The 17,289-nt window shown below is 30.5% G+C and overlaps 1 protein-coding gene and 3 non-coding genes across 4 annotated transcripts in view; 1 reads left to right on the top strand and 3 right to left on the bottom strand.

Annotated features, from left to right (window-relative positions):
* The window catches only part of LOC123272391 (protein vestigial), a 57,981-nt gene that overhangs the window by 10,688 nt on the left and 30,004 nt on the right, over positions 1 to 17,289 (top strand). The gene's annotated exons all lie outside the window — the stretch shown is intronic.
* Positions 8,292 to 8,373, bottom strand: Trnas-uga. The gene has a single exon. It is a non-coding gene; the product is annotated as a tRNA-Ser (tRNA).
* On the bottom strand, positions 10,149 to 10,230 carry Trnas-uga. Its single transcript has one exon. It is a non-coding gene; the product is annotated as a tRNA-Ser (tRNA).
* On the bottom strand, positions 10,367 to 10,448 carry Trnas-uga. The gene has a single exon. It is a non-coding gene; the product is annotated as a tRNA-Ser (tRNA).

Below are 17,289 nucleotides of genomic sequence, written 5' to 3'. Positions count from 1 at the left end.
GATAATAGATCAAGTAGGTGACTATGCGCTACATAGAGTATTGTCAGCAGCTTTGCCACGCCCAAACACCATTTTTTATTTATTAACTTGCTCCAATTTTAGAGAAATTCCAAACTCGAAAGACTTTAACGAATAAATAAATAAAAATAATATTGAATTAGCATGAAATTTCTCGATGAAGAAAAAAAAACAGTGTAGTGGGTACATACAAATAGACAGTCAGTAAAGTTTTATTAAAGTATCGTCCTCGAGTCGGCAGTGCAATCCATAACGGTCGACCCGACAATTCCAATCGAGACATTGACTTATTCAGTGTCAAGTTGGCCTCCTGCTGTAGATCGGATCACTCGGTCTACTCTGGCACACGCAGTACGTCAAGTTCGTCACAGGTTTATATCACACCGTTAAATCTTCACATTATCCAACTACATACATATACAATACACAACTGTGGGTTATATTTCTCGTCGCATCTCCCATCAGCCGACTCTTCTCTTTTATTTGATATTGAAGGATAACGGACTTTGGCTCTTACTCTTGCCGGCTGTGCAAGCGTTCTACTCAGAAAGTATTAATCAAATTATTAATAAATCTTCCTGATTTATTTATATTTTTATCAAACATTTTAATAATAAAGTCGTTTGAATTTTTAATTGAGAAGAAAAATAATTTTTAGAGTTAACTAAAAATAATTTATCGGAATATATATAAAGAGAGGAAAAAGTTTGGCAAAAATAGGTATCAGCAAAGTCTTCGGAGTCGTTTAGTGCTTAGCAGAGGCAGCAGAGGCAGTAGAGGGCCATATCGTGTCCATCTGTCGAAAATAATCTGCAATTCAATTGGCACGAATGCGTCTTAAGGTTTGTCAGTGACGACAGTCGGCCGATACTGTCGATTTGCTCGATACAATCCATCCAAAGAAATAAAAAATCAAGACAAACCTTTTTTGCTATCGATACCTTTGTTCGTAACTCTAAAAAAAGACTTTTTAGTTTCTTTGTTACAAATGATACAACTATTTCTTTTATTTGTTTTTTGTTTTATACTGTGAGAAAATAATCGGCGAGGACAAAAAAGCTCGCAAATCTCTTCCTTGCTCGTCTATTTAATTGTATTTATTCATTTTGCCTTATTTTACTTTATTTTATTTTATTTGCGATCCCCGTTTCCGGGATTCAAGGGCCTTTTGTCCCATGGTTATATTATACACTATATATTCCATCGCTCCGAAGATGTAGTTTGTATTCGATTCGATCGTGAGATCTTTAGATTATCGATTCGCACGATCAAGCCTTTCAATCGATTCTTTTTTAATTTATTTGAAAATTTATTGTCCTGTCGAATTTATTCCCCCGAATTTACCAATTAATTTATAAAACATATATATACTTATAGAAAGAATTGTTAATATTTAATATTAATAAGCTTTATTAAATTTTAATAAATAATTTTACAATATTAAATAATTAATAAAAATGAAGTCTATCAGTGGATCATCAAACCCTGGCAATTTTTGTTTTTTAACGAATGTGTGCAGATCGGGAACATATTGCAAAGTCAGACACACGCGGGTTTCATAGTTGGGGTCTGCTGCTGCTACTTTTTTTCTAATATATTATATCAGTATAAGTATATACATTTATAAATACCACAAAATACATGTAAGGGACAAATGAAATAAAGAGTATATATTCGTATAGAAAGAGAAAGAGTAACAGCAACGTAACGAGGGCGGCAGCTGGTCGACGTCGCGACAAATCATACTCTCATGACAGCCACGTATCCTCAGTATACCTCTACTCCTTGAATCCGCATTGCTATTACATATATAAAAATATTCGTATACATCATACCCTCCCACCTTTCATTATATATCATTTATTTTTGTCATCCTCTTTAGCTTCATTGATAAAAAAATCACAAAATAATTTTAAATAAATTTTATAATTAATTAAAAACAAAAATAAATATTAAGACGCATAAAATAAAAATATAATATTTATTAAAGTTTCGTACCTTTGCGGACTTCATGTGCCTTAAAGTAATTGCTCGGGGTATATAAGAATAATGAAAAAAATGTAATAAAGTTCCGTGTGTGACTGGCCGATGTGTGTTGTGTGTATATGTCTGTTGTCGGTGATCGGTATTTCAGTAATGGGAGTCTTATCTCTTTGCCGCTACCGCTTAACTTGGACTGTACTTGCATTAGTTGCAAAGAGAAAAGAGAAAAGATGCTGAGAGGAAAAGAATAAAAGAATTTAAGATTTAACTCTCGGTACTCTGATATACACTATTTACCAATTCATACATATATATGCAATGAATACATACGGACACTACGTACATGTGAATACTTATGGGTGTTATTAATTTCCCACTTATCCAGCATACTTTTGCTACTTCTCCTCGATGATTTTCTCCTCGGATTAGGTTTGTTTATCTACGACCTTTTTAAAAATCAATGCTACGCAACTTAACATTTTATCTAATTTTTTTTTTTATTCATTTTTTATTCGGGTATTTGCATTTTTCACTACCTCGAGGCTCACATTTCAAATGAATTTTTTCGTCAGTTATTATACCCGTCCATATACTCGCCAAGTATGTTCAATTCGAGTGAAAATTGTTGTTACTACATTCTCTCATTGCTCGTTAAAATATTTATATTGATAAAATTTACCGAATAAAATCAACAAACGTAATGTTAAATATTTTATAATATAATTAATTAGCTGACGATAAAATATTTTAAATAGTTTCATATTTTTTTAACATTAAAGTTACCCTTGCAGTGATATAAATCAAAATTTGGTAGTATTTAATAATGTTAATAAATTATTCAATCAGTGCAATTAATTAGATGACGATAAAATATTTGAAAGAGTTTTAAAAAATGTCTGTTATGTTTATATTTTTTCACACTAAAATGTGATTCCTGGTTTTTTAATTACACGAGATTAATTTATTAAGCAAAATAGCAGTCGTTAAATATATCATTTATCTTCGACGATTTCTATTTTAAGTTCAACTGTGACAAGTCATTAATCACCAGGAATTATTTGAGAGTGCTTTTGTGAGAATAACATACTCTCCTTAAAGTAGTCAGTATTCTCATCCTGAGACCATTATGATACTCTACTGTATAAATAAAATCAAATTTTTCAACACACCAGCCACCAGCCACCAGCCAGACAATATGTGTGTACACGCTAGTATATTATCAAATTTTATTTATATACATATATAACTAAAAAAATACATAAATAAAAAAATGGACAGACCAGGCTGAGATCTTAACACCCGATATTTTAATTTGTAGCGTCGTTTTTTGTTTAGAGCTGTTATACGTTGAGTTTAGTTTTCTTATTTTCTTTGGAGAGACCGTCAGCGTTTACAAGACTACGTTGTGTGATTTACGTCGACGCGACTACTTACTGGTTAACTTACGATGTTTACCAATTCAATTAAGAGTACATCGCAGTTGCCGTGGGTCACAAGATACATTTGTTTCGGCATTAATTTACCGAAACGTTTTACTGTCATAACAAAACTATAATAAACCGTACTGTCTGGCTCTAAGCCAGATTTATTCAGCTCTAGATGTCTAAAAATCTATTAACTCCGATGAGGAACTTCTCATCGGGTTAAAGTTATTAAATATTCAATGAATGAATCTAAAATACACAACTAACAACTAAACTCACTCATTTTTACGCTATTCTATTCATTCATGATCAACTAATGTTTTGTTATTAAATGGATGATGATTATTTCAGTTACTTCTGGAAGTAATTAAACGTATAGTCACTTGCATACTTGATTTAAAAAGATAAAAAACTAAAAAGTTGACAATAACGGACATCTTGTGGCATGTGTGAGATAGCGACATGTTTAAACAGCAGAAGATAATTGCAGCTGCATAAATCTCGGACACTGTTATTTACGATGACACTCGCGTAGTAATTGAAGATTGCTAGAATTATTTAATGATTTAATAGAAAAGTTAGAAATATAACCGTGTTATATATTCTTCATGGCTGTCAATTGATTGCTAAAATAATTTTTAAATTTTTGTTATTAAGGACTCTTATAAAGGTTTAAAATTTTTTATTTGTAAGAATAAATAAAGATATTATCGGAATAAGATCAAAATGATAGTACTTGAAGAAATTAAAGACAGGTTATTATTGATGATATCCTTTAAATAAGTATTAATAGTGTTGACTATTAAATAAAATGTACTCTTAGAGACTTGTCACGGTGATAATTTGCAAGTTAACGGACATAAGATCGTTCAGTAATATAAATCATTAAGTTTGTCTACAGTGCATGTAATATGTAAGCGTCACTGATGACAACTACTCGTTTAATCACTTCGCGCCCGTTTTGAATTCTTCAAATCGTTATCCCGCGGAAAGTTGATGATTTATCGGCTCTGTGGACCGTTAAATACACATTTTATATATATGTATATTTTATATACATAAAATGTGCCACGCGACACATAAAATTTTTTATATCTTCAATTGTATCGTTATATTCAAATGTATATGTTGAATTAATATACATGAGATTAACTCGATCCTCTTATACTTAATATTATTGCGAAAAAAATAAACGGCCCTGAATAAATTAATGCAAACAAAATATATATCACGCACGATGATTAAATTAACAAATCATTGCTTGTTGTACACTTGTTTTTTTCTACTCAAGTTATTCTCAAGCTTATCAAATCACGTATGCTTGCGCCTTCTATTTCGTAAATTTAACTTTTAAAAATTACCCTCATTTAAAAAATTCGTTTCATAATTATACATGCGGGATTAAAATAAATTAGTGCGTTGACAAAGTTTTAATAAAAACAAAAGTTTACGTTATTAATATTGACATTTCGCTTTAATTTCCATACTCGTAGGATATATTCAGACGCCGCTTTAGGTAGCTTGCTTTGTATACCATTTCACTTGCCTTTTTTTATTTATATTTATTTATATATATACACACACATATTTGCCCTTACCTCGGTCACTTGGTCAAGAATCATTTATTATTTCCTTATCTAACAATCTCTCAGTCGGTTCTTTCTCCAATCTTAAACATATATCCCAAGGTCAAGTTCCACGTGGTGGTAATTTCAACAAAATAAAATCTCAACCTCACAATTAATCATTAAAATTTCATTTTTATTTATTATCATTTACAATCTTTAAGTTAACTGCCCATTAACAGGTAATATATCTCTAAAAAAAAAACCTCAACAATTTTTAATTCTTGTTGGCACGTATAAGTTTTCGAAAAAAATAAATAATTTTATTGTCGAGCCCGTTAATTAGCGATTGTTTCGATATAATATTATTAACTTTGATTCAAAGAGAGTTAGTTAGTTAGATCCAAGGTGCCGGTGGTTATAATTAAATAAGACCCTCACCTCGACACAAATTAGTCGGTTAATTTTCAGACTCCAATTACTGCTACAGCCAAACTATTATTAATTCATACTTAACGTACTTATCACAAGTATTAGTTTAGTTTACTTAGATTAGAGCTAATGTAGAGCCTCTTTCTCTTTCTCCATTTATTCCCAGCCAAGTTCACTAACCAACCCCTTCAGTTCCATATGAACGCTCGTATGCTCTATCTTACCAACTATTTAACTACCAACTGACTTTTAGTAGTTTCCAAAACCCGAAGACATAATTAAGATACCAATAAAATGGTTGGCAGGAACAAAAATTCAAATATTATTAAAAGTAAAAGAAGAGATAGTGCATAGTAGACAAGCTAAATTGATTAAAGTATGCCCGTGCTTAAAATTCTTAGAGAGTTTTGGTATCACGATGAGTAGAAAGCAACAATGCTCTTCCTGTTTTTTCACTCTCTATCTTTATGGTTCTGTTATTTCAGTTATTATCTCGTTCAGTTAGGATGAGTAGTCTCAATACCGTGAAACGAGGAACAAAATGCGTATGCGTATTCCCGATGGCGAACGGCGCATCTGTGCAGATTTGAACGAGTAACGGAGCAATATATAGGCGACAAAGACGCGCATGGAATCACTTTTATTAATGAGGAGACATTCCCGACGGGCTTTGAATCTCTCAACTTATTCCTATGGAGGATACGCAATGGCTCGCGTTCTTTTATATATACATACATATATACATACATATATATATATATATATTGTGAGGTTATATTGGTGTGATGTGTGATTTTCGGTTTATAAATGACCGTGTTTAAGTATAGTCGTGAGGATACTTTTGATGCTGATGCTACTGCTGATTATGATGATGTATTCCTACTGATAATATGTTTTCGGTGTAATTCTACAATGAAAAACAGATGCGAAACTTTTAAATTAAATTACCCAAACGTCATGGTTAGACACTTTGAATAATAACTTAACACTTTGTTTTGCCTTTTTTTTACATTTTTGCTCCATATGACTTTTTAGTTTTTTTTTTTTCCTTTTCGATGTTAGTTAATGAGATGACGTTTCCTTTATTCACACTTACTATCACTCATATCGACATGTAATTAATTACATACAATGCATTTAATTATTCAGATACGGAAAAAAATCTTGCAAGCCCTTTTTTTAATGCTAAATTTTAACAAGAAATATATAAAAAAAGCTATTAAAGATCCAAATGGATGCTCAGCGAAGGAGGTGAATTAATAAATTTATAAATAATAAATTTCCTTGGGGATATAAAAATGAAAAGGTATATTATAAATGTGAGTATAGAAAAGTTGTTAAGCAAGTCCGACAAGTTATTTAAGAAAGTAAGTTTATTAAAGAGTTTTCAACAAGTATAAAAGATATTTAAGAAAATATAATAGAAGATAATTTTTAAACAAAGCACTACTAATTTCGCAACTTGATAACATCGTTCAACTCATTATTATACTTAATATATATAAATACCAAGCTGAACTTGTTCTTGTTCTTGACGTTCTTTATATATATATTATCAACAAAACAAGGTTGTGTGTCTAGAGTTGGCGAAAGATAATAAATTATTATTATACAGTCTTGTTGGTATCATCAAAAGTATAGAGAGCGAAAGAGAGGAAAGGATCTCTGAGTACGCATTACAAGGCATCCAAAGAGAGTTGAGAGTAAGAGTTTTCCGTGTGTATAGAAAACAAGAGATGATGGAAAATTCTTTTGATCTATTTTCACTCGGGTCGCCTCCAACCGAGCGACAAATTCTCTCGATATTCACGCGATGAAAAGCCTCTTCGCAAGATTAAACTTTACCCCCTTTAAACTATATACTTTCACCGACCCCTTCTTCTTCCTTCATTGTCATCCACCTTCTTCGATTAACCCTCTATTTTATTTTTTAATTTATTCTATTAACAATCACAATGACATTCGTCTCAACAATTACAATACTATAGTTATTATATTTTCAATTTTATGATTTGATTACTTCTGTGAAAACTTATTTCGAGCAAAATTAAAACAGTTATTACAGTAATAAAAAGTGCCAGTCAGTTAACAAATCTTCTTATATAGACATTAGCACAATAAATTTCATTGATTAACATTTTTAATTATATCATTAAAGAACAATGTAGACAATAAAGTAATAGTTACGGAGAATGGTAGGCTTATTTGATTATCGGAGCAAATCGGGACGTAAAAGGAAACTCACATAACTATTGAAATCTTATTTATCTGAATAATCAACAACAATACACTATTCTTTAAGGATTAAAAAAAAAGTGCTCTAATACATCCGCATACTGACATCTTTACGATTCTTTTTTGTGGAATATTATTTTTATATTTTAACACGTTGGCCATGAGCTATTTAATAATGAATCACTAATTTGTTGAAGGAAAAATAAAATTAATATATAAATAATTGTGAATCGAATTGCATTACTTCCGGCGATGATGTACTTATATTTATATTTATATATTATATCGTGTATGCGAAGGTAAAATATAAAGTGACAGTTTTACGACTACTACACTCGTAATTTAATCAAAATGACCCTTGAGAAGTTGCGGCCATTCTTTTCCGGTATATACATACGAGTAAAAAAAGAGTTATATTAGTGTAATTGCAGACTCTTTGTTACTTCAATTACATTGTCTAGACAACCGGGTTGGGCGGATTCTTTTTTATTCTCCGCCTTCTTGTGTTCAACTAACTTATACATTGCTGTTAAGTTTTTTAGCTTGAGCTTTTACCGTTATATTTTTATGCATCTTAAAAAAAATTTTTTTTAAATACTTACTCATTACATTTATTAAAATACAAAAATATATTCGCTGCAGACAGGATTCGAACCTGTGTGGGTAGAACCCAATGGATTTCAAGTCCATCTCCTTAACCGCTCGTACACCGCAGCTGCTTAACCTAATTAGGTAGATTTCATAGAAATCAATCTTTTGCATTGGTCCTCATGTCGGAATTTACTCGGAATTTTGTCGTAATATCACTTAACTACTAGAGTAAAGCTCAAAAATAACGTTAGTTAAAAAATTTATATATGTATATAAATATTTATATATATGTTAGGGTGCTTCAAAAAAACTTTTTAATTTTTTTTTTTAACTCTTACCCTCTCAAATGTTTCTATTTGATATAAAAAAAATCCTCACTAAACATGAGCCCTGTAGCTCAACTCTAAGGGGTCGCTATTTTTATTTTAGTTTCCCATTTAATTAACATGGGAAAAATTTTTTTTTGTTTTAAATTGAATTTACGCAATTTTTTACAAAAAACGATTATATATTCTTAAAGTAGAGTCTTTGAGCTTTACAAAACTCTAAGACAAAGTATGATTATCTCTACAAAAAGACTAGTTACAGCCATTTAAAAATGACTAAATTTCGAAATTTAAAGAAATAGTTGGCAATTGGGTCATTCCATGTCAAATTGACAAATAGTTGGAATCGATCTCTTTCGATTTGGACAAATTTTGGTCAGAAGTTTTCGTTTATCATAAAACGAAGTTCTGCCACAGGAAAAACAATAAAAAAATTTTTTTCAAAAGATATGCAAATTCAAAATTTCGCAATTTTTTCAGTTTTTCAATTTTGGTTTTGTAATATCTCGAACGCTATTGTAGATATAGGAACAGCCTTTTGTTTGTTTAAAAGGGGACACTTAGGGTTATTGAAAAAAAACATTTTGGAAAAAAATTAGCAAAAATGTCAAATTTTGAATTTTTGAAAATCGTTAAAAATGACGATCGAAGTTAAAGTTTTAGCTCAATTTTTTTTCATATAATACATTGTACTCATCTTAAAAGATTCTGAAATTTTTAGAAGGGTGTTTTTTTTTTTAATATCAATTTTTAAATTTCAAAAAAAAATTTTTTTTTCGTTTTTTGCAACTTTCAAATAAGGTAAAGTTATGTAGACACATAGTATTGTAATATTGAGGATTAAAAATTGAATGCGTCACGTGGAAATATTGAATAATAAATTAATTTCAAATTTTTTTTATTTTTTGGACATGATCTCAAAGTCATCCTTAACGCATAGAAAATAAAAAAAAAAGTTGAAATTAATTTATTAATCAATATTTCCACGTAATGTATTCAATTTTTAATCCTCAAAATTACAATACTATGTATCTGCATAACTTTACCTTATTTAAAAGTTGCAAAAAACAAAAAAAAATTTTTTTTTGAAATTCAAAAATTGATATTTAAAAAAAAAACACCCTTCTAAAAATTTCAGAATCTTTTAAGATGAGTGCAATGTATTATACAAAAAAAATTGAGCTAAAACTTTAACTTCGATCGTCATTTTTAACGATTTTCAAAAATTCAAAATTTGACATTATTGACAATTTTTTTCCAAAATGTTTTTTTTCAATAACCCTGTGTCCCCTTTTAAACAAACAAAAGGCCGTTCCTATATCTACAATAGCGTTCGAGATATTACAAAAACAAAATTGAAAAACTGAAAAAATTGCGAAATTTTGAATTTGCATATCCCCAAACGAAAGTTATTGAGACAAAATTATAATTCATTCTATGAAATCTACCTTCTATTTCGGGTATGGCCGAATTGCGTCTTTTTTTATTTCACAATTCTTATAATCAATAATCCCAATTATTCAGTACAAATGCACCTCTGGCTGATAAGGAATTGACAAAAAAAAAAAAAAATTCGCTGCGGACAGGATTCGAACCTGTGCGGGTAGAACCCAATGGATTTCAAGTCCATCTCCTTAACCGCTCGGACACCGCAGCTCACGGAAAAAGTTTTTGACAGCGCCTTTATAGACCAAGTATACTATCTGTGTTAACTTACAATGTTTACCCAGGTGATATAAACGCTATCAGCGATAATTTGAGCTCGTTAATTAAAAAAATTAAAAAAATAGTTCGCTGCGGACAGGATTCGAACCTGTGCGGGTAAAACCCAATGGATTTCAAGTCCATCTCCTTAACCGCTCGGACACCGCAGCTGAGACGACAGGCTAGGTTTTAAATGGGAAATATAAATTCATATAATTAACTCGAGATAGACTGAAACATTTAATAATGAGAAAGGCAATTACTCAGTACTTCAACTGCAGTTGGTTTATTTCTTATATATATAAATACATGATTAACTCGAAAGAACTCAGATAGTGGAGTGATAACCGTAATCACCTCAACGTTAAACGTGTGGCTGTAATTGTTGTTGAAATAATTAATTGGTCATTAACGATCGTTAACGAGCGTTATTTTTTATTACCTTTGTCGTAATTAACAATTTAGTCATCAGACACATGTATCGTCACATTTAAATCGACAATAATATTTAGCAATTATTGAGCGACATCCTTAAACGTACTCATACTCAAAGAAGACAACCGTGACGAGCTCGTTAGTGACACGCAGCTTGCACATTGTCTTACAATGTAAATTAAATGTTTATGACATTTTTTATCATACTTTGACATTCTCTTTATATTCAATTGCTTTAGCGTTATAATTATTAAGTAATCTTCTGTTCTAGCATTGAAATTGGAATTTAAGGCAGTAGTTACTTTAATGAGAACGGGGCTTAATATTTCGACGGGCGTGTCGCCACTTGTTTTTTCCGTATACCAATAAAAAAAGATTGGGAAACATTTTTAGGCTTAATCTCTTCTATTTAGCATTCTCGTTTGTTGAGTGGTGTTGAGACTTGTTGGAATGCCTCCCCCATTTCGCGGATCATTTTTCACCCGGACAATCTTGAGTCTCATCTACACAATGCGTTGTTACCTCACCTTCCGTGACATCGCATTGTCTGACAGTGACGAATCGAAATACCCAACTCCACTTTTCAAGTCATCGGTTTTCGCGTATGGATATTTATTTATTGCCTACACCATTAATAGACAAATATGCAATAAATAAATAAAATAAAATCTTATAAATAAATTATATTGATCGTATTTGTATGCAGTATCTGATTATGATGCCCGTCTGCTTCCATGTATTTTTGTCATTGATACCATATTCGAATGTTGCCCCTGATCGAATTATTTATGTCTCTCATCCCATAAATAATCATTTAAATAATGGATGTGACTGATGTTACTCTGTATCTTTTATACATACATATATATTGTATATAAAATAAATAAAGGATAAAAAGGGCAAAGTATTTTACCAATTACCTAAGAGTTGAATTGAATTTTTTTAAGTTTTATTTTCATTTTATTCTACCTAAATAAACTCTGGTGAGCTGACTGACTGTAGTGATCCGAAAAAAAAATCACAAGGTGCAACTGTTGGAAGTGACGGACGTTTGTCAACTGACAGGCGACGAGAGATCCCTTTACTTTTTTTGTATATTTAATTTTTAGTTTTATACATTTATGAATAAACCTTTTTCTCTCATTTATACATATATGTCGAATCGATAAGTGTCGTGTATATTAAGTAATCCAATACCACTATATAATTTAATTAAAATTTAAGGTTTTTTTTATTTTAATCCAGTCAATATGAATATTAATTTCTTTTAAAAATTATAATATAACAATTTATAATAAATTATAAAATAAAATAAAGCGAAAAAATAATCTCTCCTCTGTCCGATGGAAATTATAAAAGTTAATATTATATTTTTTTAACAGACGCTAAATATAACTGTCGACGTAACGTCACATGTTTGCACTTGATATAATGATTAATATGATTAATTTAATCTCAAGTTACATAAAAGAAAAAATGTATTTGCTTTCCTAATTGAGATAACACTAAATTTGATGAAATTAGAGTTTTATTCTTCACACTGATAGAAGGATTTATTTGTATTAAAAAAATATTTGTTAATAATTAACAAATCATTTATTAGAGACCATTTTTTAGTATCAAACAAATATTTCTTAGTATTTAAAATGATTTGTTGGTATTTAATAAATCTGATATTCATTTATTAAATATCAATAAATCTTTTTAAATACTAAGAAATATTTGTTAAGGACTAAAAAGTGGTCTCTAACAAATGATTTGTTAAATATTAACAAATATTTTTAACTATAAACAAATCCTTTTATCAGTGCAGGCGTAATTTCTTCATACATCGATTTTATTAAAAACAATTATTGAAAATATTATTTTTTATTTGAAAAGATCGGTATCATCGACAACGCAAATAAAACCCAAAGTATATAAGTACAATACACTGAACATCGGTGGAATTAACTGAATTAAAAGGAAAAAAAAAATAATAATTAAAAAAAAAATCGGTGTGTATATGTTGGGTTATAAGAAAAATGAATGAAGTAAAATAAAATAAAAAGTAAGTAGTGTGTAGACTATGGCATGGGTAATTTATATTAACGATGTTTGCGGCTCTTTGAAGATCCGCGATATCCGGCTTAGCTCCTCGCGAGATAGAAAACGTGGTGAGAATACTCTCATCATATGATTGCTTGTACTTTTCTCAGGTTAAGTCTCACCGTTTTATTTAATTATCAACAATAATCACGTATACTATATTTATTTATTTTTATAATCTAGTTTATTGAAAGCTCCAATTTGTAAAGTCATGATACACAAAGAAAAAAAAATACTTTTATTAAGAAAATTTTCTTGATACAAGAATTTATGTTTTTGAAAATTTTCAAGAATATATATTCTTAGCTCAAGAAATTATTAAATTGATTGAAATAATTTTTACTTAATTTAAATTAAGCTATTCTTATGTTTATCTATTATCCAAAGATAAATATTGATGTTCTTCTCTTCAGAAATTAATAATTAATAATAATAGAATATTTGATCGTCGGCGAGTTTCTTGAACCAAGAAATTGTTAATTGAATAAAAGTATTTTTTTTCTCAGTGTATTATCAATTTTTTTTTTTTTTTAAATATTTTAAATAATTACGCATAGAATTGTAGGTGAGAATTTTTATTAAAATCCGGGACTCCTTCGGGAATTAATCTCCTGTGTAGCATGAGTACGAGGATGTCCTTGCATCAGCATCAAACGCGCCGGCCTTTCAATTCGTCCTCGATAACAACGGGGCCAATAAGATGCGGTAGCATGTTTAAACCATTATAATAAAAATAAATAAATAATAATAAAAAAAGGTTAGTGAAACAGGCGAGAAAAAAATATTACAACCGGCCTATAAACATTATACATGATTTCTAGCGTCCATCGAATTGATCAATAGCAGATCATCGAGGCTTATTCAATTCAATAATAAGTATGCTGTATATTGAGAAACTTGATTTTCATTAGAAAACACCGTCTAATAGTTAATATCTCATATTACGTTCAATGTAATACCTACCAATTGCTGCTCGTTAAGTAATTTATTTTATTTCTATCCAGAACCTTGCAAAATATCCGCTCGAGTTTTTTTTTCTCCAGTTATTCATTAATGGAATTAATTTATTGTTTAAAAAATTCCTTGAATTAGTCACTAACTATATAGTTTTCTCTTAAAAAACTAGAGTCGAGACTTTTTGGATGAAAATCTCGGGAGTTAATGTTTCTTTGAATCGAAAAACCAAAAGATAAAAAAATTACATAAACATTGATGATAAAACGGTGTGTGGTCGTTATCGTGATCTTTTAATGACGGCGTCTTGGATATTGTATATATAATATGTGCGTAAATTTAAGAAGTCTTCAATGTGTTGGTATTGTAGTTTACGACCAGTTTATATATTTTAAAAATTTACATACGTCCTTGCTACCTCACTAGGACGTTTCTTTCATTCTATATTCCAGATGCAGCTACACAACTGTTTCTATATATCTCTTTAAATAGCACACAATTGAAAGTTTATCTCATTTTATTTTATACTTATATTAAAGTCTTTTTTCTTCTTTCTATAAAAAAAAAAATAAATAAAAAAAAAAACTTGTGGGAAACAATTCAGAGTATATTATACTACTACGGTATAATCGTTTAGCTGCCGGGACAACTCTCTGCGGTAGGTAGTTAACTTGATCACTAAACATATCTATATCGTATTAGCGCTGATAACAGACACTAAAATGACCATTTATTTATCGTTATACACATATTTATTTATCTATCCCATTAACAGTATTAATTAATAATAAATTTTTCAATATTATAATTATAATAATAATAATAAGTAGTAGTATTGATTTTAGTTGGGACATTGACTCATCGCTAAAATATAAAGTGATCAACGATAAGAGAAAAATTGAGCGATTTAGTGAATATCTGTATTAGCAACATTGCGTATACATTTATATTATTTGATCGGATGACGGGATTGAGTGAAAAAAGTATCTCATTATACTCTCGGCTACGGCGAAGAAAAATGTATGCATGCTTTAGTCTTAAAACCCGTGCGAGAGAACATGTATACGATGAATATTTCAGGGAATTTATCAAAGAGCCGCGCGACAACTTTTATCCACTGGCGATCGTCATTCGATAGACATTAGCGTAACAGCCGAGAGCTAATTGATGCCATCGCCTCTTTCAACTCCTGCTCCTGCTCCTGCTCCTGCTCTTGTCATTTACTTTTTATTATTTTGCACTCATCGCTTACCTTTGGGATCTTATTTACTTCTACCGAATAAATAATCACCTCGCTTATTTTTTTCGATTATTATTACATCAATTCCACCGTACACATCTTAATTATTTCAATCGTTTTATATAATTTGCGTTATTAATAATAATTATAATAAAACCAGTCACTGTCATTGTCCAAAAAAATTCTTATCGACAGATTTATTAAACTTTGAATTTCTGCAGTAAAATACTAAAGAGATACAGAAAAAAAAAAATAAATAAAACAACGAAACTCGATGAGTCGGATTTCTCTCATCTTTTGCGAAGATAGGAGAATCGTGTCGACGAATGGTCGTGTCCGGCAAACAAATTGCACGATACCTCATAGTAGCTTGTTACCAACTTCTTCACCTTTTACTTTTTTTTTCCCCTCAGCTCAAGATTATTTATTTATTCTTTTCACCGGTATTAATTACTCAAAAGTTAATTCTTTAATAGAGAGCAAGAAAATAAGAAAATTTAATTACGGTGACTTTTATTCAGTCTTGACTTGAATTGAATTGAATTGATGTGAAATTCAATGATCAAGAATCAATCAATCTCTCGCATCCTTGATATACTCACTGATTTATACAGCTATTACTATTTATTTATTTATTACTCCTTTTTTACATTGAAACAAATTTTTAATAATTTTATAATAATAATAATAATAATAATAATAATAATAATAATAATAATAATAATAGTAATAATAATAATAATAATAATAATAAGTACAAAGAGATGTATATGGATGTATGGATGTAGTAGTGAGATCGAGGGGTTAAAAAAGGGAGGAGTGAAAGTAGTTTAAGAGGGGGAGAATTTAAGTAAAGAAATAAGGATGGTTAGGTAGCAAGCTTGTTCACGTCTTGGAATGCTTTGAAGGACCGCGAAGAGACCGACTCACGCCCGTTAAAGTTCTGTAATCCAGAGGATGGAAGAGGACTCATCGGTTCGCGGTTGTTTTACTCAAAACTGTTTGTTTTAAATAACAACTAATAAACAAACATCATTTTTAAAATTTATTACAGACAACCAAATCCTTTAAATCATCGAGATAAAAGTTATATACTGGTAGTGTCCACACCTAGGTGTCGGTATTTAGCATTGAGATTATAAACCGCTGCCCACCGAGTTTATTTTAATTTTGTAAGTAGTTTGTTTCAATATAAACCCTGTAGAGAACCAAAATCAAGAGAATAAAAATGAGATAGATATATTTTAAGCTAAACCAGTCAATCTCAAGTCTACACGGATAAAAGCAAACTATAAAATTCACTGAGATTCTGATTAATTTTTAACTTTCCGCACGGAAAGATTAAAACCCGACTGGTTCGTGTTCTGCACCAGACTCAGTCGTGTGCGGGTTACTTTGCACGGATTCTGGTGCATCAACCGACTGAGTCGTGTGCGCACCAGAGTGAGTCGTGTGCACACGACTCAGTCGTGTTCTGCCCCAGATTCAGTCGGGTAATGCACCAGAATCCGTGCAAAGTAACCCGCACACGACTGAGTCGAAGATTTTCAAAAATCAGGAAGTTATTGGTTTTATTCCATTTTGCACAAATCGAATTTTCATCAGATCTTGACGATTAAAGGTTACAGGAAGCTTCCCTGACTACACCCGCGAGGTTGTCACTATGTGTGTGTGTGTGAAAGTATGTGAACCGCTTATAACTTTTGAACAGCTCATTCGATTTTATCGCGGTTGGTGCCATTTGAAAGGGCTTGGCCGAACTTAGATTTTAAGAATAATTTAGACCGATTCGGATAAGTAGATTTTGAGAAATCTTGAAAAAACTACATCGATCGCCACCAGTACAGCGGACATCGGGGTGGCAAAAATATAAATATTACAGAACTTAATGTAGAAAGTGTAAAAGCCACAATTTATAATTATACTATAAAAAAGCCACCAATAGCTCTGTCATCTTAAAAAATTACAGTTTTTAACAGTAAAAATTGTCATTTCAATATATATAGTAGGGTGTTTCAATTTTAGGCGACTTTTTTTTTTCAACGAAAAAACAGGCTGAAAACTTGCATGAAGGTGAGAACAGAAGCCTGTTCAAAGCGAAGCTCTTAATATAAATATTTAGAGGTGTCTGTCCCTAATTTTTCATTTCCCATTTAAATAACATAGGAAAGGAAATTCTTTTTTTTGTTTATTTTTCTAGCTCGGCATACGCACCTCATATAAACAAGTCCATAGCATATTCTTGTATAAAATTCAACGCTCTACAAAAAAGGTCTCTTACACTTTTATCATAA

This window comes from Cotesia glomerata, linkage group LG10 (assembly GCF_020080835.1).
Source record: "Cotesia glomerata isolate CgM1 linkage group LG10, MPM_Cglom_v2.3, whole genome shotgun sequence".
NCBI classification, from domain to species: Eukaryota; Metazoa; Arthropoda; class Insecta; order Hymenoptera; family Braconidae; genus Cotesia; species Cotesia glomerata.
Note: the sequence above shows the minus strand (reverse complement) of the source record. Positions and strands in the feature narration are given on the sequence as shown.